The sequence below is a fragment of the Bos mutus genome, chromosome 13 (genome assembly GCF_027580195.1).
Source record: "Bos mutus isolate GX-2022 chromosome 13, NWIPB_WYAK_1.1, whole genome shotgun sequence".
In the NCBI taxonomy this organism is placed as follows: Eukaryota; Metazoa; Chordata; class Mammalia; order Artiodactyla; family Bovidae; genus Bos; species Bos mutus.
In genome coordinates, this window is record NC_091629.1 from 3,893,356 (window position 1) to 3,918,449 (window position 25,094).

The window sequence follows — 25,094 nt, forward strand, 5'->3', positions numbered from 1 at the left end:
GCTTATTGTGGATTAGTTGCCTACAGCAGGTAAGTGTCAGCTGGGTCACATCCTTTCGGAGTGCATCCGTGGACAGGACCGTCTGAAAACTCGCTGGAATGTGCAAACTTCTGCCCTGTCTTGTCTTGCTCTCTGTTGCACTTCGCAGGGCTAATTTTCTCTCAAAAGCTAACACCATGATATTTGAATTAGCTTTTTCTCTGCATTTTATTCCATCCTTTTTTGGTTTTCCATGCTGCACATCAGACAAGGAGTACCTGATGGCATGCCAGCTGGCATTTCTGACTCAGCTATTACACGAAACCTCTGAAGAAGTTTGTCTTCATCTGTTCAGCCTAATTTCTACACGAGTTGAATGAGCTAGATAATTAGTAAATATATATGTATGATGGGATAGGAGGCGTACTCTTAATGTCACATACAGTGTATACACCTAAAATAAGAAATTTGGGCTGTCTGGCCAACAAAATTTGGTATCCTATAGTCTACTTAATTTACTATCATATATTTCATGTAGCGGAGAAGGCAATGGCACCCCACTCCAGTACTGTTGCCTGGAAAATCCCATGGATGGAGGAGCCTGGTGGGAGAGGCTAAGTTTTGAAAAGAATCTTGTATTCTTACACATTTTGGCATTGAAAAAACCTCTTTCAACCAATTGTAGCATAAAGAAATAGGTGTTACCATAAATGACTCTCCTCACACGCAGTAATTTTATACCTTTAGTAAGTAGTATGAAGTTTACTCTACTTATGGCTTCAAGTGATCCACAAATTGCATGAATTCCACATATGTGCATTTGGGGAGAAGAGTGCTCATATGGTATGTGCTCATGAGTGCTCATATGTGCTTTATGGTATTCTCAAAAGAGACTTACTCCTCCAAAAATTATAGTAATTGACGTTCTAGGTTAACTAATATTGGAAGATATTAAAAATACAGATGTGACATGGTAGTTTAAATGATTAAAGGTCATACTGTTTTTTTAAATTATGTCTACATGATTGTCAATGGCTTTTCCTCCATATTAAATTCCCATACTCATTCATCATTCTATTATTCATCATTGCATATAATCCATATTCAATTGCATCTTATATGCTGTGCTTTTCAAAGCATACTAAAAATTATGGCTGTTATCTGCTGGATGGAATCATTTGAAAGGGAGTACGGAAGTGAATATATTAGGCTTAGCTAGTGGCTCAGTTGATAAAGAATTTGCCTGCAATGCAGGAGATGTGGGTTTGATCCCCAGGTCAGGAAGACCCCTGGAGAAGGAAATGGCAACCCACTCCAGTACTCTTGCCTGGAGAATTCCATGGACAGAGGAACCAGGCAGGCTACAGTCCATGGGATGGCAAAGAGTAGGTCACAACTGTGCAACTGTTTTTCACTTTTTCATGGAAGTGAAAATGTGCAACTACAGACTTCTTGCTGCTTGAATTGGGATTAATTTGTAAATGATGGGAGAATACAAAGTAGTTCCTGTTTTCTGAGGAAAGTGTTTTCCAATAAATTAAAACTAAGGAGGATATGAAAGAAGCAAACTTTTAAAACTCACAGAGCAATAATTAGAAGTAACCAATATGTGTGTGTAAATGAGCCAGATTAACTAAACTAATTTCTAGAACTCATTAATACTTTTCTTGAAAGTTTTATTTCATAATATGCTTATAACTCCTAACATCACACATGTCTTTCTTGTGCCAAGTGTATCATTATGTTTCTTGGATAATTATGAAAATCCCATTATAAATCATGGAAAAAATACTGCACATACACTTACAAAGCTTTTTTTTTTTTCCAAAACAGAAGACAAATCCATTTCAACTGTAATCTTGGGATTGTTGTTTCCTGGGAAAAGAAAGTTCACAATTTCTTTTAAAATGATCAAGAAGAAAATATTTTTTTCCAAGACTTGGTATGATAGCCATATTCTAAGGTGTCTTCCAATGGTCTCCTGGGATGCAAACACTTGCAGAAGGGATTCAGGGTGTGAGAAGAATGTCCCTTCCGCTAACTATCCCACAAGTCCTTTCTCTGTCTGTGTCTACAATCCTTCCCAATAAAATAGGCTCATCAGCAGCATTTTTCTGGATTCCACATATATGCATTGGTGTATAATATTTTTTTTCATTTTCTGATTTACTTTATTCTGTATGACAGGCTCTAGGTCCATTCACGTCTCTACAAATGACCTAATTTCATTTGCTTTTATGGTTAAATGATATTCCTTTACATATATCTACCACATCTTCTTTATCCATTCATCTGTTGATGGACATTTAGGTTGATTTCATGCCCTGACTACTGTAAACAGTGCTGCAATGTACATTGATGTGCATGTGTGTTTTTGAATTATATTTCTCTCAGGGTATCTTCCCAGGAGTGGGGTTGTCGATTTATAGGGTAGTTCTATTTATAGTTTTTTAAGGAACCTACATACTACTTTCCACAATGGCTGTATCAATTTACATACACACCCACAGTGCAAGAGGGTTCCCTTTTATCTACACCCTCTCCAGTGGTCATTGTTTGTAGATTTTTTGATGACTGCCATTCTAATCTGTGTGAGGTGATACCTCATTGTAGTTTTGATCGGCATATCTCTAATAATCAATGATATTGAGCATCTTTTCATGTGCCTGTAGGCCAGCTGTATGCCTTCTTTAGAGAAATGTTTATTTGGCTCTTCAATCCATTTTTTGATTGGATTGTTTGGTTTTTTGATATCAAGCTGGATGAGCTGTTTGTATATTTTGGAGATTTATCTCTTGTCAGTTGCTTCATTTGCAAGTATTTTCTCCCAATCTGAGGGCTGTCTTTTCAACTCATTTATGGTTTCTTTTGCTGTGCTGGTTAATGATTTTTTTATATGAAACTTTCCCTCTTCAAGTTGCCTAGTAGTTCTCTCCTGACTGGACTCAGACGCAGTGACTTCCGGATTTGTTTATAAAAGCCACAGCAGATGCTGTCTCATCACACATTTCTCTGCCAATGTGCTCTGGGGAAGCTAGCTGCCATGACCTGGTCCGCAATGGGCAAGGTCAACGCAGTGCGGTGCTAAGGCTGCTGGCCAGAAGCCACGTGAGGGAGCTTGGTCGTGGCTCCTCCCAGGCCCGTCAGGCCTTCAGACAAGGCTGTAGCCCTGGCTGATGTCATGACTGCAACCATTTGAGAAACCCAGACCCAGAGCCCCCTGGCTAAACTGCTCATAGAATGCTGGCCTCAGAAACTAACTGAGATAAAAAATGTTTGTGGGTTCAGGCCACTAAGTTTTGAGATAAAATGTTATGTAGCAATCAACAATGAATGCATTTGGCTTAAAGATTACTTTAAATTTTTGAATTATTTTTATACAAAATCTTTACAAGGAAGCCGCTTTGTAATCAATAATTTTGATCAGTCAATAGAGAATTCTTATTCCACAGGATGCTAACACCAATGCAGGAATCTAACGTAACAGAGCGTGAAGGTCACAGGTTCTGTCGGGTGCTGCCAAAGTGTGACCAGAGGGAACTATTTTACCTGTTGAGCATCAGTCTCAGAATATTACTAATTCCACCTGCTTCAGCTATTGATGTGAACTAAATGGGTAAGTGAATGCAAAGTCTTAATAAGGCGCTTGGCAAAAAGAAGACTCTATTATAATTAATACAATAAAAAAATCCACATAGAGAATTAGGACAAGTCATAGCAGTTTGCTTAAAAATAATTTATCTGGAAGCATGTATCTTTACGAATTCACCTTCTAAGCATAACCAGAACCTCATAACCATATTGTACTAACTGCTAGTTTATTTCACTACAATTTCCACTAGACTATACACTTCAGGAAGACAGATCCTATTATGCTCCTCTTTTTCATGATTATAGCCTCAACACCTAGCATAATATCTAACATTATAGTCAAATAATATTATATCAATAGTATATGTGAAATAAAGAAGGGTTCTATGTCATACAATAAGATTTCTAAAGAAATTTAGTCACAACTATCTTTGGTAGTATTGAACTGAATTTAAATTATCATAGCTTTTTAAGTATTTGTAATAACATCAGAATATTTTATTAAAAGCAAATGCCACTACAAGCATGCTTTATAATCTTCATGAAAATAAAATTCAAAAATATGACATCTTTTAACAATATTTCAGACTTCTTCCTGCAATAATCAATAATTTATGAAACCTCCTGCAGTATAATACTTATGTTTTATAATTCTTTAGCCCTTAATAACAAGATCGATATTTTTTACTAATAATTTTCATTGTAATAATTACCAATATTCTAGAACAACATTCTTTTTTTTTTTTTTTTTCTGGTTGACAGTTTCTCTCCTCATTACGCACCAATGAGGTCACCTCTTTTATGACATAGAATTCAGTGTTTTCCAAGTCAAGGACAGCATGTTTCACATTTAAATGAAATTATGGTTTCCTAATCAAAAAGCAAATCCTTCATTTGAAAATTTTGAATGATTCTTAAAATAAAATGCCAGATGCCTAAATTTAGGTGCTGAAGAAAGTCTAATTCAGGAACACTTTCTGGCACCAGTCCCAAACATTTTCAGTTGATTATGGATTGAATATGTTTTCATTCATTTTAAACTCTTGCGTCTCTGTATGTTGTTCTGAGATAGGAGAATGCACGTTGGTAGACAAAACGGCCTCAAAAAAAACATGCCACTTTGCTTTAAGGACCTATTTCTGTTGACATGTTGGAAAGATGGTCTTATGCTTGGGGACAGGTTTTCAGGTATCCAGGTCACACAGGTCCATAGTCAAATGTGCATTCTGCCTCATAATGAATAGAGATCATTGAATTATAGCAGCTAAACTACAATACAGAGACTGCAAAGGCTGGCAAATACAGATTGCATAGAATTTTCCACTATTCCCTGATGTGTCCCACTGTTCTTATCTTTATCTTTTGTTTCATTTGTTTTGCCATGTGTGTCTTACTTTTGTCCATCTTTCTTGTGCAGATTCATCCCAGCTTTAAGTTGAAAAGAGTTGTTGAAATTATATATTTTTACTGTGCTGTGCTTAGTCGTTCAGTCCTGTCTAACTCTTTGCGACCCCAGGGACTGTAACCTACCAGGCACCTCTGTCCATGGGGATTCTCGAAGCAAGAATACTGGAGTCAGCTGTCAAGCCCTCCTCCAGGGATCTTCCCAACCCAGGGTCGAACCCAGGTCTCCCCACATCGCAGGCAGATTCTTTACCATCTGGGCCAACAGGGAAGTCTTTTAACTAGTCATTATCGTAAGTTCATGAATTATTTCAGGTTATAGACAGACTTTTTAAAAAAGTGTATTTCTTCCCATTTCCGTATGAATTTGAGTGCCTTAAGTCATTCTGCTGGCAACGCTCTTCCTATTGAGGCCAAAGCACTGTGATATTCCCCTTGCTATAACTTAGCTATTGTAGCAAACTAGAGAAAGTCAAGTACATCTGTGTGAGACTCAACAGCAGCTCTTTTGTGATAGCTTTTCTGAGCCACACTTCGCACATCTGTAAAATTGTATAGTAACAATCACCCTAGCTGTATCGTCGTGTCATGGTGAGAACTGTCTGAGATAAGCTTGTGAAAATGTTTCGTAAGCTACAGGGTCTTTTAAAGCAATGAAGTGTAATCTACCTACATTTGTCCTCTTTCCTAGAATTGCGTCTTTGGGCATAAGGGTCCTGTCCCCAACTTGTTGCAAGTGATTCACCTTTAAAAATCAACTCAGATTCAACTTTCTCCCGATGACCTTCTATCACCCTTCAATTCAGTCTCCCAACTCTGAGCTTCTGTAACCTATTCATTATATTCATCAATTTCAAATTTGTCATTAGGTTCTACATTGTAGGATGTTTTTACTCACTGAGATTCCATGTCGTGAACCCCCTGCCCTCTTGATGATTGCCCGCTCTGGTTCATCTCTCACAGGTCTCCTGCACACACCTGAATGAGGTCCATTACCTGTTGTTTTTCATGTCACATGGCCTCTTCCTTTACATGGCCACTCATGGCTCATAATCCTTTCTTCTCTCCCCCTCTCCAAGCCTCTTGGCCAGAGATGCTTCCACAAAAATATTGCAAAATGACTTCAGTAATTAAAAATTTTTAAGTTTATATTAAAATATTTACATGAAATTTTTCACTTTTGATTTTTAAGTTATAATTTTAATTTTTATTTCTCTTCACCCATAGCTTTGCAAAATTAATACCTCCCTTTGGCAGGCTACAGTCCATGGGGCCGCAAGAGTTGGATAGGACTTGGTGACCAAACCACCACCAACCACCACCACCAGTGAGATTTGCTCCCTTCCTCATCAGTTTGTTCTAGCCAAAGAACAGAAAAGAATAAAATTTACCATACAACTGATTAACTGAATTATGTCTTGAAAAAATGCCATTCAAAATGAACAGCAAACCCGAACCCAAATTTGGATGTAGATTCTGCTTAAAACAGTTTTTTGTTGTTCATTTGCTAAGTCATGTCTGACTCTACAAAACAATGCTTGTCAACAAAGGCTGTTAATTTCCCCCAGGTACTTGGAAATATTTTTCAGGCCAAATATTCTGATTGAGAAAGAAAGGATGTCTGGCTTACTCTGTCCTGTCTTTAGCATCATCTAGAGCTCCATTGTGGAGAAGGCAATGGCACCCCACTCCAGTACTCTTGCCTGGAAAATCCCATGGATGGAGAAGCCTGGTGGCCTGCCATCTATGGGGTCGCACAGAGTCAGACACAACTGAAGCGACTTAGCAGCAGCAGCAGCAGCAGCAGAGCTCCCTTGAGGGAGCTTCCCTGGCTGTTCAGCAGTCAAGAATCCACCTGCCATGCAAAAGGTGTGGGTTTGATCCCTGAGTCGGGAAGATCCCCTGGAGGAGGGTGTGGCAACCCACTCCAGTATTCTTGCCTGGAGAATCCCATGGATAGAGGAACCTGGTGGGCTACAGTGCCTAAGGTTGCAAAGAGTCGGACATGACTGAAGCAACTGAACACACACACAGAGCTCCACTGAGATGAGAAGTGGAGACTGAGAAATTTGACAATGTTTTCCTAGGACTCGTATTCATTTACAGTATTAGCTTTTTAAAAATTGACTGAGAATGAGTCTAGGCACATAATATCATGAAAATTCAAGAACCTATTAACTATTCATTATCTTCCAAGAAACTATTTTGTAACCAAATTAAAAAATGTTACAGTATTTTCTATTTTCTTTGTAAACAAATTATGAACAAATATGTTGATTTTGACATTAAAGAATTTAATAGGCATCCTTGTACCTCACATTCCCATAATAAGACTTTGCTAAGCAAAATACAATGCTAGGGGTTCTCTCATGGTAATTTATCCATTTGCTGTTCAAGTTACATGTTCTCAAAATATTCCATTAAATGCAATTTTTTTTAAAGTGCCTTGTCTAAGTTTGTACAATCCCAGCAAAGTTCACAAAACACTTGGCAAACTTTGTTTAATTAAACACAATACCACACCTTTGCTTTAAATGTAATGATCATAATTTCTTACAATTTTTAATGAGTTTGCACTTTGCTATGCCCCCTCATATATTTTCTTCTCCTTCTAGGCACAGGTGATGAAATTGTGATCAACGTTATGAAATTGGATCACAATTATTTCTTTAATCAAAACAAACCAAGCCTTATGCCATAGGTGTGGAAATCCATATTGCTAGGCTGTCCAATTGCAGTCATATTTTGTAATCAGCACTTTTGGCCAAACACATGGTGTAAATTATATGGAAAACGAGAAGGCATGTTCTGTCTCATTCCGTTGCCAGGTATGTTTCATATTTAGATATAAACAATGAAAGAAATTCAAATTTCACAACAGTTGAGTCATTTCTGCCGCTGTGAATGCTTGCAGTTTATTAATAGCAAAGCTGTTTTCTTGTTTGAAAATTTTGTTTTTGCTCTTAAATAATTATATTCCCACCATGCTGCCTATACTTATTTCATTCATTGCTAAGCAATAATTCAATAAAAGCTTCTCTCAGAGAGAAACTGAAACCTCAAATACTTATCAAATGCCCTTTATGCCCAAAGCAAGGCTGAGGGGGAAAAAAAAAAAAACATTCTATAAGACACGATTATGGGGTTGCTAATAGCTCATGCACTTCACCTCAAAAATCTAGGATTGCTGCTGCTGCTGCTAAGTCGCTTCAGTCATGTCCGACTCCGTGCGACCCCATAGACGGCAGCCCACCAGGCTCCTTTGACCTAATATCCATAAAGTATACTCTGAAAAGGGAAATGTTAGTTGCTCAGTCTGTCCAACTATTTGGGACCCCATGGTCCCAGACACCTCTGTCCATGGGATTCTTCAGGCAATAATATATAGTCAGTCCCTTCTCCAGGAGAAGGCAATGGCATCCCACTCCAGTACTCTTGCCTGGAAAATCCCATGGACGGAAGAGCCTGGTAGGCTGCAGTCCATGGGGTCAGGAAGAGTCGGACGTGACTGAGCAACTTTCACTTTTCACTTTCATGCATTGGAAAAAGAAATGGCAACCCACTCCAGTGTTCTTGCCTGGAGAATCCCAGGGACAGGGGAGCCTGGTGGGCTGCCGTCTATGGGGTCACACAGAGTCGGATATGACTGAAGCAACTTAGCAGCAGCAGCAGCAGTCCCTTCTCCAGGAGATCCTCCTGACTCAGGGATTGAACCCAGGTCTCCTGCATTGCAGGTGGATTCTTTGGCATCTGAGCTACCAGGGAAGCCCCCAAAAGAAACATAGTTTACAGCTTTTTGGCAGAGGTGTCTACAAAAAATAAGAAGGAAGCCAAATTGTTGCTCTTTCCCTTACAATTACATCAAGGGGTTGAGATCTTTAAGATAACCTCAGAATGACATCTGGCTAAGTGGAGGAATTAACTTACAGTCCAATAGAATTTTCTGATCCCCAAACTAAAGTACTAAAATATGGTGGAGAAAAGTCTCCTCTTGTATATAATGAGAACAACACAGAGAAAACATTTTCAGAATATATTCAGCTTGGCCATTCTCATTTTTCTAGCCTTTGTTTCAAACACTAATTTATTGCTCTCCAAATTTTTGAGAAAGACGAGTTCTACTAGATTAGAAGAATGAATGCCCATAAAATAATGATCAACAGTTTTATTCAGCATTTGCAATGGAAATTTCAGTATGAATAAACACATATTCTGGACACTCTTATACCATCAATCAATCAGGAGTGCTCATATAAAAGATGGAAATTTTTATGACTACCTCTCCTGCTTTTTTATTTAGCTCTTTTCTAGTCTAGAAAATATATCTATTACTATACAATCTTTCAAATTATATTCTGATTTTAATAATAATCACCAATTAATGGTGTGTAGTCACGTGTCCATTTTCTTGGGGGAAAATAGCCATATGCTTCAATAGCTAAAACTTCCATTTCCACAAACTAATTAAAAGGCCTTGTGGTACAGTAATCAGAAAAACAGGTGTTTCATTTAGTTTCTCTCCTTTCAAGGTTGAATAGTTGCAATTCAAACTTCCCTGTGATGCCTTCAAAGTCACGGGGAATCACACAGATCCACATCGCCTGTCACACAACAATATCCTTCTGTCCCACCCCTGGATTTTGACAGAATACAAATCAGAGAAAGAAAACTGTTTTTATTGTATAGTACAGTATGTTAAATTATGAGTGGGATTTTCACAATAGATTTTGGAGATTTTAACTCAGCAAAGGGGAAAAAGGCTCAAATCCTGTTTACTTTTCCCTTTGATAGATTGAGTACATACACACATTTTTTTCATCTTTGAAGAGATGAGACCCTGCTATAGGAGAGATGGTCCATTCTTCTTTCCCTAAATGTAATCATCTTATCAAAACCACATCTCTAGGACATGTTCCTGTGAGTACAGAGTGCATTACATACGATTTTATAATACACACGGTAACTTTGGAAAGCTTCGGCCTTACTCCTGCTGTTAATTATTTAGACTCTGACATATTGCAATAAAACATTTCATCAAGCACTCCAGTCCAGAGAACGATAGGCATCAACATTGTATTGGTAATGCAAAATAAATGGATCGGGGTTGAAAATAATGAGTTTGGTGGATTACATCTGTCACTGTGAATTATTATTGTCGAATGTAATAGGGCAAAGCAGTACAAAAATAAAGCTTGTCTTCTCTAGTTAAAGGTGAGACAACTACCTCTAATGAGATACAGAAATTCAAGCGCGAGTTATTAATTATATACACAGAAGGTGTATCTGCTCGCCCAATCTTACATTTCTGTATGTATATAGCTATAGAACAGAAAGTCTCCATTGCTAGAGCTGGTGACAGCTCACAGTGGCTCTTGCCAGAAAGTGGAGAAGACTTTCCATTCAGCCACATTTGACCATGCAAGAGAAGAAAACAAAACAAAACTGGACACCTGACCGGGTCATAGCCGATCCAGACCCTGGCACTCATTCTTCTGATTTGCTCTGTGAAACACGGTGACTTACCTCTGCGACTGAGATCCGTCATCTGTAAAAGTAGAGCCTTGAATGAAACTGTCTTTAAGTTCAGTTCTAGTTTCAAAACATTACTTGATTCTTTATGCATAAAATGGAATTTTTTAAAGTTAAGTGAACCAGGTAGCTTTTTCCTTTCAGAGCCATACAGCCTGGCAGAGAATTTACTGGAAGAATAATCCAGGTTGCCTCTCTTGGAAGGCAAACATGAGAGAAGTAGATGTCCATTATTCAGGAGAAAGAGTGTAATAGAATATTTTATTTCACTAAGCGTTGTTGCCCAGCCTGAGCAGGAGGAGAGAGAAGTTGGGATAGGATCAATTTGCGCTGAGGTTTCATTGGGCTTCCCTGGTGGCTAAGACGGTAAAGAATCTGCCCGCAATGCAGGAGACCCAGATTCAATCCCTGGATCGGGAAGATCCCTCAGAAAAGGAAATGGCTACCTACTCCAATATCCTTGCCTAGAGAATCCCATGGACCGAGGAGCCTGATGGGCTACAGTTTATGGGGTCACAAAGAGTCAGACACGACTGAACGACTGCTGCTGCTGCTGCTGCTAAGTCGCTTCAGTCGTGTCCGACTCTGTGCAACCACATAGATGGTAGCCCACCAGGCTCCTCCGTCCCCAGGATTCTCCAGGCAAGAACACAGGAGTGGGTTGCCATTGCCTTCTCCAATGTGTGAAAGTGAAAAGTGAAAGTGAAGCCGCTCAGTCCTGTCCGACTCTGAGCAACCCTGTGGACTGTAGCCCACCAGGCTCCTCCGTCCATGGGATTTTCCAGGCAGAAGTACTGGAGTGGGGTGCCTTTGCCTTCTTCAGATTGAACGACTAACACTTTCATTTTCAATGATGCAGATTTTGAAATTAGTTCATGCTGGTTGAGTAGCCCCTGAGGATACCCTCTCCTTAGTCCCCCTGGCAGAAATGGATACCACGGTCCCTGGAGGGTGCTAGGGGAAGCCTGGATTGCTGATCAGGGCTCAACATGCATAGGTCTGGCACTGTCCAAGTGTCTTGACGGGTGGTGGAGACGATGCCTCTGTGACCTCTCCATCGGAACTGCCTCTGTGCACCCCTGAACAGTAACCACCAGGAAGGTGTGAACCCCAAGGGCGTTTTCTGTCCTACTGGGAGAAGCAGAGCCTGGCAGACCACATCTGGGTGGTTGTACAGCATCTCCCTGAAGGTGCTGGGCAAGTCTCACAGCTGGGTTCAAAACTGGCCCCAGTGGACCAGCCAGAACTTTCAGTTCTGTCCTCTGCCAGACACTTGAAAGAGGGCCAGGCTCTTTGAACCCAGCTGGGGTTTTAGAAGAGGTTGAGATAATGAACTTCCTATTAGTAAGGTCAAGCGGCATTTCAAAAGATCAACTGAAAAAAAAAAATTAATGTGAAAAATTTGTAACCAAAGTTAGTGAACCAAGTCAATCAGTTTAATTTTTTATTAATTGTTTAAGAAACACAAAGTAATATATTTTTAGTGCACAAAACTTCAAGACCCTAGGTAAATTAAAAAAAAAAAACTCAACAGTAATAACTCCATTCAGAAATAATGACTACTAGTTATAGAAAACAAACCTGGGATTTCTAAAGGGGAGAAGAAAGAGAAGAAGGACAAATTAGGGGTATGGGCTTAACAGATATGAATTACTCTATATAAAATAGATAAGCAACAAGGATTTACTATACACAATATCTTATAATAACCTAAAATGGAATTTAATCTGAAGATACTGAAACACTTTTGCTGTATACCTGAAGCTAGCACATTTTAAAGCATCTACACTCATTTTTTAAAAAAGTCAGAGCTTGTATCTCTCATGATGACTAAAATTCTGAGTCATCCATGCTAGATACAGCTATATCTTTATAAAAAGGAAATCAAATGACTTTGTTTCCTTAGCACAATATTGTAAACATTATGCAACACATTTAATGATTCTGAAATATGACTTTAATAAATATATTCTATTCCATAACACAAGTCTCCATCATTTGTGAGCTCTTTTTATTGGTGGAAATTCAAATGAGGTCCAGTTTTTAAACTAATTCTAAAATGAATATCCTTGAACAGACCTCTTTTTCCATTTATCTGATTATCTCATTAATATAAAACCGTTGAATTAAAACATAATATCTTATCCTTTTTGACACAAATAGTTTCAATAGTTTCTCGCTAACAAACCGAGGCCCTGTGGCATAATGAATTTGCATTTTGAAACTTCTTAAAGGGACACTAAAGAAGTATAACAGCACTTGAAAAAGGAATATGTCCTATTTGAAAAAAACCAGGTTGAGAAGCTAAGGAAAGCAGAGAATTGTTCAAGAGTTTATACATGAACCCTAAATAATATCAAGGAACCATCAGCATGGTAGAAGAAAATTTTTATAAGAAATAAGCATGGAAGAAAATGCAGTGATAGGTAGAAAAATAGAAATAACCATAACTTATGGAGATTTTCATTGCTTGCATATAATCTAAGGATGTAATATTTCTCTTTCTTCTTATTCTCACAGAAGTAAAATCATAAAAAAGAGTGAAGGTCAGTGTAATCATTGAAAAAATAAAAAACCTCACAAATCAAGTCTGGTAAGAGATTTCTGGTAACTGATATGAAGGGAAATTATTGATATGTGACAAAAGCTCTGGGGGAGAGTTTTCAAGGCTGAGGCTTTCTGAAGCAGTGAGGTCTTGTATGGCCTTATCCACCTCCCAATATGGGCTTCCTAGGTGGCTCAGTGGTAAAGAATCTGCCTGCCAATGCAGAAGAAGCAGGTTCAGACCCTGGGTTGGAAAGAGCCCCTGGAGAAGGAAATGGCACCCCGCTCCAATATTCTTGCCTGGGATATCCCACGGACGGAGGAGTCAGGTAGGCCACAGTCGATGGGGTCGCAAAGAGTGAGACGTGACTGAACACACACACATGCATATATACTTCCCAATATGGTGTGATGATCAGGTAACCTGTGGGATAATTTTTCTCAAATCAAGAAAAAAGCTGAACTCTTAAGAATTAGTGGGCAGATATAAAGTAGCATAGGAGATAAAAAGCAGTCAATCTTGGAAATCAAACTTGAATATTCTTTGGAAGGTCTGATGCTGAAGCTGAAGCACCAGTAATTTGGTTACCTGATGTGGACCACTGACTCACTGGAAAAGTCCCTGATGCTGGTAAAGATTGAGGGCAGGAGTAGAGGGTATCAGAAGATGAGATGGCTGGATGGCATCACCGATGCAATGGACATGAATTTGGGCAAACTCTGGGAGACGGCGAGGGACAAGGTGGCCTGGCATGCTGCAGTCAAGGGTGTGGCAAAGAGTCAGACATGACCAGGGAACTGAACAATGAGAACAACAACATTAAGTAGAAAGTAAACATTGTCTTTTATAAATGGAAAATTAGGCTATAATAAGTCTCACAAATAGATGTAACTAACTGAAGACTTGCTCCTGGGCCCATGATACCATACCTCATGGTTGCACCATGGAGATGCATGTAGAATAAACAGCAGCAATAGCAATGCACTGTCAAAATTAAAGTAAAAAACTGTATTTATAGTTATAGCTTAACCTTTTTTAGCAAGAGAAGATTTCTTATTGTAACAGAGGAAATAGGAAAATATGAGGTAGAAATATTATTCTGGGGCTGAAATGTGATAGATTCCCCAGAAAAAATAAGCCCCTCCATGCTGCTCAATATCATGACTAAAAATCCTCATTTAGAACTAATTTCAATATGCATTCTTGTTTTCATTTCCATAGATCACAGAAGAATTAATAACCTTGAATTCATTTAAGAAAAACTGAACACCCTTCCCTGCCACCTCTCTCCCCCAAATAAAAGAAATTTCCAGAACTCTGCCATTGCTCTGAATTCATAGATAACCATTAAAGCCAGAATAATATTCCTCATCTATGTAGCTCACCTGGTAAAGAATCCACCTGCAATGCAGGAGTCCCCAGTTCAATTCCTCAGTCGGGAAGATCCCCTAGAGAAGGGATAGGTTACCCACTTCGTATTCTTGGGCTTCGCTGGTGGCCCAGACTGTAAAGAATTCACCTGCAATGCGGGAGACCTGGGTTTGATCCCTCGGTCGGGCAGATCTCCTGGAGGAGAGCATGGCAACCCACTCTAATATTCTTGCCTGGAGAATCCCCACGGACAGAGGAGCCTGGCAGGCTACGGTTCATGGGGTCACAAAGAGTAGCATAGCACAATAAATCTATAAAAGCTTTTTTTTTCCCAATATACACATCTCCCCTAACTCTTGCCACACCTAAACACACAATCTCAACCATTGCTTATCATCATCTCATGTATCCTGCAAAAAATGTGAGAAAAAAAGCAAATCACTGCAAGAGGGATATGTTCGAAGGAACAGGTAAGTGGGGAAAATATCCCATTCCTTTCCTGCAACTGTTAGCACATAACAATGTTTCAGCACTTAGGTGCCCTGGGGGAAGTGTGAGGGCAAGACAGGTTATGGAGCCAAATTATCTTTAAAATGTAACGATAGGGATTCCCCTGGTGGTCCAGTGGCTAATACTCTGTATTCCAAGTGCAGGGGGCTCTGGTTGAATCCTTGGTCGGGGATCTAAGATCCCATATACAGAGTGACGTGGCCAAAAAAATAATTAATTAAAAAATAAAACAAATTGGCTTTTTTGAATATCTTTATCCAATTCTATTAAAGCAAAATTTAAAACAGTATTTTTTAAAAAGTATGTATATAATGATCCCATTGGCATAACTATTACTAGCTATCTGTTGATATTCTTATCCTTTGCAAATCTTATGATATGTATATTCTGTTCTGCAACCCTCATTCCCCCTGGTTGCAGAGAGGTGTCTGAAATAATACTCATTAAAAGTCAATGCTGCTTAATTAAGAAGGCAAGATTTGTAGTCTTTTTTTTTTTCCATTGCTTAACTAAAAACAACAAATATATATTTTATTTATAAAAGGAGAAAAATAATAACCCATTTTAAGAGAAATGCTAGATTAACATCTCAGTAAGAAGTTCTAAAAACTGCATTAGATGAGCTCTTCTTATTCTGCATTATAATCCACTTCCATATGCATTGTAATATAGGTGAGCAGAGATAAACATAAGGAGGTATTCTGAAACCCAGAGAACAGCCAATCCAACCTTGAGATGCAGCAGATATTGAAGGTGGGTTCTAAAGACTGAATAGGAGTTTTCTGATTGGAGCCTGATGGTGGGGGAGATGTGTAAGGATGGTCTGACTGGTCCACTGAACTGTTTGTGCAAAGAGAAAGAAGTAAGATGGCATGGACTCTTCACGGAACTGCACATAGCTCAGTATCAGTGAAGTGAAGAAGGCAGCTATGACTCAGATGGGTAAGAAATGGGGGGAAAGCTGTGTCCCTTGAAGTCACCAGGTTTCTGGCCTAGCACGCGATACAAGTCAACAGACAAGTACATGTACTGTGATAAGCGCTCTGGTAGGGAAAGGGCAGGGTGATTGTGGGGTTCCCCACAAAGGTCCACTAATCAAAGTTGGAGTTGAGAGAGTCTTCCTTAAGCTAACCTTGAGAGGCAGTAATTAGTAAGAGGAGAAAGCCAGAAACAGATTCTGAATGAGAAGAACAGGACACGAAAAAACACAAGAGACCACGCTACAGTCGAGATAAGCACGATGTGACTGAGGCATCAAAGGCAGGGGGCAGGGGAGAAAGCACGCATTTAATGAGGTGTGCTAGAGATAAACCGGGCTTCTCTCGTGACTCAGCGGTGAAAAGCCCGCCTGCAAGGCAGGAGACACAGGAGACATGGGTTTGTTCCCTGGGTCAGGAAGATCCCCTGGAGGGAGAAATGGCAACCTACTCCAGTATTCTTACCTGGAAAATCCCATGGACAGAAGAGGCTGGCGGGCTAGAGTCCATGGGGTTGCAAAGAATCAGACATGACTAGGCACCTATGCACACTAACACTGGAGGTAAATACAAGCTAATTAGCTGAATTCAGATCCTGAGGGTCTATCAGCCATGGAAAAGAATTTAGGCTATTTTCTGGGAGCAGTGGGGACCACTGAGGATTGTAAGATTCATTCTCAATCGTAGAAATGTCACTTTCTACATTTGCTTTTTGATTGTAGACTGCCCCTCATGTGATCGTCGTGGGCAGGGGAGAAGTCAACTAAAAGAAGTGGTCAACTTTCTTCCACCTGCTCACCTCTAAGACCCATGCTTCTCTTCTCTGTCCTTGAGGATGTTCTAGTCCACTGCTCTTTAAGAGCTCTGGCTTAAGAAAATAAAAGTTGGGATGGAGTCTAGTAACTCTTACCTTTGGAACCTACAAACAATCCCAGAGACTCAAGATGACACATAGTCTTCAAATGAGGAAGAAGGGAGGGCGGATCAAAAAACACAAATCATGTCATAAGATAATCTGCACAACCATACAGTTGCAGAATGGCAGAAGAATAACTTATAATACATCTTTTTTATGGACTGAATGTGTCCTTTCAAGGATCATATATGGAAATTTACTCTCAGTGTGATAGTCTCTGGAGGTGGGATAGGTAACTAGGTCCACCCTCATGAATAGGATTAGTGTCCTTATTTAAAAGTCTAGGGCTTTCCTGGTGGCTCACCTGCCAATGCAGGAGACATGAGTTCTATCCCTGGGTCAGGAATATCCCCTGGAGAAGGAAATGGCAACTCACTCCAGGATTCTTGCCTGGGAAATCCTATGGACAAAGGCGCCTGGCCAGCACAGTCTATGGGCTCGCAAATGAGTCAGACATGACTTAGCGACTAAATAACAAACAACAAAACTAATTATACTCTTACCATATTTTGTTTTATCTTATTTCTCCCTCTCTCCAAACAAATTTATAAGTTACTTGAGGAAAAAGCTGTTTTCTTCTTCATAGAATCTATGCCTCTATGGGTTTTAAGCAAATGTTTGTTACTTGGCATTCAAGACTGAGGCCAAAAAAGATCCAATATGTCTGCTTTTTGCTATAAGGAGTTAATGTAAATTTAGATGTTAATACTTACAGGGACTAACCTTATTTATTTCAACTATTTCAAAACATAAATAATGTTAAGAAATAAATAACATATTTCTTTGTGGTAAATATCCTTAAATGTTAATGAAATCAGGAGATAGTCAAGGCTTTTTATCAGATCCATTTTTCTCTTGAATAATATACATTTTGCTGAAGCTATTTAAACAGAGCTCTATGGATTCCTATGAGGCCAGGCTGAGCTTTTTTGTTTTACCCAGTGATAGCAGGCAGTGTCATCTATGCCCTGATAGATCATACACAGTATCATTCCACTTTGTATCTAGAGTAAGTATTATTTATTGCCAGGAATAGGTGCAATGTAAGGTATTTCTCATTCATAAGGGAAAGGCTAGAGAATTCTCTAGAACTCTACCATCTAAAGTGGCATGTCTTATTTCAATACTAACTTAATACTTAGCTCTCCCAACTAATTACCTCTTTAGTTCTTGTAAAGTCCCTTTCTTTTTTTAGATTTAGGCCAATAATTAAGTTTGTTTCAAAGACAGTCAACTTCAGTTCAGTTCAGTCCAGTCACTCAGTCGTGTCCGACTCTGTGACCCCATGAACCCCAGCATGCCAGGCCTCCCTGTCCATCACCAAGTCCAGGAGCCTACTCAAACTCATGTCCATTGAGTCAGTGATGCCACCCAACCATCTCATCCTCTGTCATCCCCTTCTCCTCCTGCCTTCAATCATGCCCGGCATCAGGGTCTTTTCAAATGAGTCAGCTCTTCCCATCAGGTGGCCAAAGTACTGGAGTTTCAACTTCAACATCAGTCCTTTCAATGAACACTCAGGACTGATCTCCTTTAGGATGGACTGGTTGGATCTCCTTACAGTCCAAGGGACTCTCAAGAGTCTTCTCCAACACCACAGTTCAAAAGCATCAATTCTTCGGCGCTCAGCATTCTTTATAGTCCAACTCTCACATCCATACATGACCACTGGAAAAACCATAGCCTTGACTAGATGGACTTTTGTTGGCAAAGTATTGTCTCTGCTTTTTAATATGCTGTCTAGGTTGGTCATAACTTTCCTTCTAAGGAGTAAGCGTCTTTTAATTTCATGGTTGCAATCACCATCTGCAGGGATTTTGGAGCCCCAAAAAACAAGTCTGACACTGTTTCCACTGTTTCCCCATCTATTTGCCATGAAGTGATGGGGCCAGATGCCATGATCTCAGTTTTCTGAATGTTGAGCTTTAAGCCAACTTTTTCACTCTCCTCTTCCACTTTCATCAAGAGGCTCTTTAGTTCTTCCCTTTCTGCCATGAAGGTGGTATCATCTGCATATCTGAGGTTATTGATATTTCTCCCAGAAATATCAATTCCAGTTTGTGCTTCATCCAGCCCAGTGTTTCTCATGATGTACTCTGCATATAAGATAAATAAGTAGGGTGAAAATATACAGCCTTGACGTACTCTTTTTCCTATTTGGAACCAGTCTGTGGTCAACTTAGTGTACAACTAAAGAAGAGAGAAAGAAAGAAGCCAACACTTGTCTAGATAGATTTAGCACAAGAAAAAAGTCAACTTGGGAGTTTGACATTAGGAACACTCTGTATTTTCTAATGGGAAGGTTACAGTCATTGGTAAGGTCATGCATTTATTTAGAACTGCATACTTACTGAAGGGTTTTCCATTAATTCGTGGAAAGACCAAATGGAATCCTAATCCTTGGGCTACGTGCATCTCAGGTCCTTTATGTTTTGCACACTCACAAAATAGCTTTCATGAACCTGAAAAGGGAAGTGAACTGGCAGGTGAAAAACACAAAATTAACCTATTGCCACTTTCTCCCTAAAGACGTCATTTTCCTCAGTCATCCCGAAAGATACCACAAATAGAACATGAGCCCCAGTGATTCCCTTCAAATAAACAGATAGAGTATTGGTTAATAACTGTACTTTTTCTCTTAACTACAAGGTGTTTGAAATAGAGAATCTGTGAAGCAATTCCACTTGGACTTCCAACTCCACCAAAGAGCTCAACATTTAGATTTTAAAAAACAGAATTTCATTAGGTTGTTTTTCTGTAGTAGACATGCATGCATGCATGCTAAGTCAGACTTCAGTCGTGTCTGACTCTCTGCGACCCTATGGACTATAGCCTGCCAGGCTCTTCTGTCCATGGGATAAGAATACTGGAATGGGTTGCCATGCCCTTTTCCAGAGGATCTTCCCAACCAAGGAATCGAATCACATCTCTTAAATTTTCCTCCATAGATAGGCAGATTCTTTACTCACTAGCGCCTCCTGGGAAGCCCCATAGTAGACATAGTACTTTAAGTACTTCACAAAGACTATTCCAATATTCAAGGAGCTCAGCTGCCATGCTCTCATAATAAACTTCTTTGTTTCCTACATGTCTAATCATCTGTTTTTAAAAGCTATGGAACCACTTTTGTGTGTTTTACCTGCTAAATTTTAGGACTTTGGGAGGAGAAGTTTCTGGATGACAAGATCTTTTTCAGAAAGTGCTTACTTAATTGCACTCCATCTTGAATGGAAAGTACCATCGAGAGAAATGCCACAAAGAATGTTCAGGCCAATTATTTATGCTATGAAGGAAAACTGTTTGGTGTACTGCGTATTGACAGAGAGTTCTTCACTGGTGATGTAAAGGCAGGATTGCAAAATCGGCCCCCAGATGTTGGGCTCAGGTCTGATGGAGGGAGAACATGATAAGTCAAATCCTTGTCCTGAGCACCATCGTGAAGCCACAGACGTGGGGTACCACTAAGTATTCTTTAAAAACAAAACAAAAAGCTCTGAACACCGAGCCCCATGGCACCTGGACAGTCTTCAGATGCTCCACGCCCCTCCCCTGGGCGTGCACCTCTGGCTTCGTGCCTCTTCCGGAGCTATCTCTTCATCTCCACCTCAGCTTTCATCAGCCCCTGTCAGTAGAATATCACAATTCCAGGTTGGGAAAACAATTCTGACGGGGTTAGGGAAATGAAAAAAGTTTCTGGCAATGGAAATCCCCTCCACTTTAAAGCAATATTTTATTCATGTTTGGGAAATACCACTGTGTTACCGTCTCTGTTTGAATCCTCTTTAGCATTTCCTGTTTGAGTTCAGAAACCAAATGTGTGACGCACCGGGAGGGCCTTGGGCCAATTCCAGATCAATAAAACCAGAGAGGAGCAGCCAACTCCCCAGAGTTGCTGTCCTTGCCATTTTCTATGCAAAATTTTTAAAAGTGGATATGTTGAACTCAAATATGACTGGTAGAAATGTCAACCAAAGACAGTCAAGTCCTTTCTGGAATGGTCAGCCACATTTAAATGCAATCTCAGGGAGATACACGAGTGAAGCATAGAAAAATATCTCAATTGTGTCACTGAAAAAAATGAATGGCCTTTTTGACTTACACATCTGATTTTTCTTTTCTTGTTTCTTTCCCTTGTCTTGATTGTCAGCATTTAATTAGGATGCCCACAGATTCATCCTATCCTCCAGATTCAGCATCTCAGAGGATTTAAGAGAGAGAAGGAAACGGAATCCAGAATTCATTTATTTGCACTTATTCTGCATGAGACACTAGGACAACCCCATCTTACATATTAGGCTTCCCTGGTGGCTCAGTGGTAAAGAATCCACCTGCTGGAGATGCAAGAGATGTGGGTTTGATCCCTGTGCTGGGAAGATCCCCTGGAGTAGGAAATGGCAACCCACTCTAGCTTCCCTGGTGGCTCAGAGAGTAAAGCATCTGCCTGCAGTGCAGGAGACCTGGGTTTGATCCCTGGGTTGGGAAGATCCCCTGGAGAAAGAAATGGCAACCCACTCCAGTGTTCTTGCCTGGAGAACCCCACGGACAGAGGAGCCTGGTGGGCTACAGTCCACGGGGTCGCAAAGAGTCGGACATGACTGAGCGACTTCACTTTTCTTTCTAGTATTTATGCCTGGAAAATTCCATGGACAGAGGAGCCTGGCAGATTATAGACCATGGGGTAACAAAGAATTGGATATGACTAAGCACACACACACACACACACACATGCATCTTACATACACCTGACCTCATCATGTAGATTTAATGACTGTCTGAACAAAGGTCTCTCAGTCAGTTAGTATCATAATCCAGCTTCCAGGCATATAGGACTCTTGAAATCTTTCCCCCAGACCCATGCTGATCATCCCCACACTTCCCGAGCCATACTGCAACCCACAGATGATGTGCCAACAAGACCACATATGGTCTCCACTCAATATGCCACCTGATAGTCATTTCGGGAAAGTTTGTAAAAAAATGAACAAATAGCGTAATTGCTAACCCAGGCTAGAGACTGAATAAAATCTTAGAAAGTTATGAACCACCAGTAATAAAAATGTTTTTTTAAATGAAAAGGAAGCATGACCTCTTGCACTGTTAATAAAAAGAAATCATCAAATCAAGTGACAAGATCTTTGTCTGCAAGCCACAATGGGGAAAAGGCTGGAAGAGAAACTGATAAGTTTGCGGTCTTAAGGCAATAGATAAGTAGGCCCTCAAGTGATGAGAATTTTCAAAAGTTCTTTAAAGGAAGTAAAATGCCCTTTCATAGCCTTCTTTAACCCTCACCCTGAATTTTGCTATTAAACATCTTAAGCATTTCTTATATTTCTATTTGTAAATCACTTGCCCAAGTAACATATCATGTTTCCCTTACTATTTCTTCAAAATTCAGCATTACCATCCAATTTTTTTCTCATTTTCATCAGCTAAAATTAAGAAAAGTTCATCAGTGGCAGAAATTTTGCAATTTATAGCAACCCACAGAGCAGTCTGCTGAAACAAACTGCCTCTCTTTAATATCCTGGTGTGCACAGCAAGAAAAATAGAGTCAACATCCATTTCTCTCAATGGCTTAAATAATTTATCAATTACCTGAAAGCTATTTTTTAACCCTAACCATATCTTCTAACATGCCTATTTTCCTTCTATCAGTTATATCTGTTCAGAAATGCAAGATCAACATGGAACTCTGCTCAATGTTACGTGCCAGCCTTGGGGGAGAATGGATACATGTATATATATGGCTGAGTCCCTTCACCGTTCACCTGAAACTGTCACAACATTATGGATCGGCTACACCCCAATACAAAATAAAAAGTTTAAAGTTCAGGAAAAAAACAACTAGAAATGCAAGCTCATGTTGATATGTGTCCAATTAGGAAAGGCGAACAAGATACTAAAATTATCATAATACATTTAAAATCTAAGCAGAATGTTTTTCTTCTTAGTTATCCACAAAGATATTCCATCAATAGCATGGTTACTGAAGCATTTACTGAAGCATCAGAGTACTCAGAACAAACTCATGGAATGTATCACAAATAACAGCAGTTTGCCAAAACATGGACTGTGGCAGCCAGATTTTGCCAGTTTTCTTCATCTAGAACCCCACAGTAATGCAGGAGACCTGGGTTCAATCCCTGGGTTGGGAAGATTCCCTGGAGAAGGGAATGGCTACCCACTCCAGTATTCTGGCCTGGAGAATTCCATGAACTGTATAGTCCATGGGGTCGCAAAGAGCTGGACATGACTGAGCAACTTTCACTTTTTCCTCTAGATCTCAAGACATGGCAAATTTCTAACAGTAGTTTGAGATATAGAAATAGGCGAAGAGAAAATAATGGTAATTAAATTATTCATAGAACTGCTTTCTGTATGTCTTTGTCTTCAAACCACTGAACTTATGACTAGACCATCCATTCTGGACACCAAGAACACTGCTGTTTTTGATCCATACAACTGCATCTTGAATTATGCCAACTAGCCGACCAGTGGCATAGCATAACCCGTTAGGCATAATAAAAATGCTATTCTACCTTTAAGTCAATTTAATTAACTTGTTTTAATAATAATGCCTTGGCAAACCCAGATGAAAACTCTTATATTGATGTAATCAACCACTTTAATCCAGATAATTGCCACTTGGGCTGAGAAATTGAGAGCCCGCCAACCTAAAATGCTTTTAAAGACTTCAATCAACATTCTCTCCAAAACTGAAGAAATAAAAAGCCAGAGGGCAGAACCATGGATCTCACTCGCCATTCTTAACATTGCCCAGCAACACATATTTATATTACCGGGACTTGTCCTCCAAAGTTGACCTGGGGTTGGCCTCTGAATTTGTACAGCAAAAGGAAAAGACAGGGGTTGCATAGTCCAGGAAACTAGAAACAAACTGTCTTATTAAATTACCCATATTTGCAACCAAGCTTAAAATAACACAAATCTGCCCGCCTTCAGACCTAAGTTCTGCTATCGTTTTTGCCCCATTCGTTTTATTTATTTGACTCTTTATGAACTGCTAGACAAATGTATAAAAGGTTTTAGTTCATCTCTTAATTTTTTATAAAATCTTGTTTTTAAAGCAAATGGAGACTACCCAGATAACAAAGGGTAGAGATTGTTATTTTTTGAAGTGGTATTTAAATAGGTTCTATTAACTCACAGAAAAAAAATTTTTTTTAGTTATTAAAAAAAAAAAACCACTAAGCATGGGTTTATTTTCAAGAATGAACTTTGAGGAAATTTTGAGTCATTTGGGTTGTAAAAGCTACTTGATATGAGAGGTAAAGTTTCTCCATTTTCACCATAAGTAGCTTTAGTCTGTTGTATTACTACATCTCTCAAGACCTGGGAATATAAGTGGTCTCACTGAATTGGATCATTCAGTAAAACAACATATCAAGATGTGGCTTCAATCCCTGGGTGGAGAAGATCCCTTGAAGGAGGAAATGGCAACCCACTCCAGTATTTCTTGCCTGGAGAATCCCCTGGAGAGAGGAGCCTGGAAGGCTACAGTCCATGGGGTCGCAAAGTGTTAACGTGACTGAGCAACTGAGCACAGAAAATATACAGAGCTTGACAGGTTTGGTCATCCCATATAAATATATTTTTAATCTAATTATTTCTTTGAACCCATTGCATTGATCTAGTTAATGTCTCTTATTACAAGGAACATGAGATAAAAGCTATATAATACTGGAGCCTTTGCATTACATGGTCCAGGATGCTTGTGAGGGACACCTTAGGTAGTAAAGAGTACATTTAATGACATCATTTTTTTTTCACTCGAGAACCAAATCCTGTTGGATGAAGTTCAAGGGAGATGAACCTCAAGATAATTTCCATTATTAAAATATAATGACAAGTATATTAGAAAAAAAATCAGGGTTAAAAATGTTATGAGTAGATACTATATAATAACTTTTTAAACTGAATCACTTTATAATCACACATTATCATAATTACCTTGTAATAATTGAATATACTTCATAGAACTAAATGTGATTATGCTATTTGGCTCATAGATAGTAAATTAGCCTTGAGTTAAAAAAATATCATCCCCAAACAATGTTATAGTAAAATTTATGAAGAATTGTTTGGGTTGTAAAACCTGTGCTTTCCTCATAAGAAGCCTGTGAGGGGAGGATCTTTTTTTTTTTTTTTTAACAAACCCTGGTTTTAAGTAAACTTCTCTAGCAAATAGATGGGGAAAAAGTGGAAACAGTGGCTGACTTTATTTTTCTGGGCTCCAAAAATCACTGCAGAT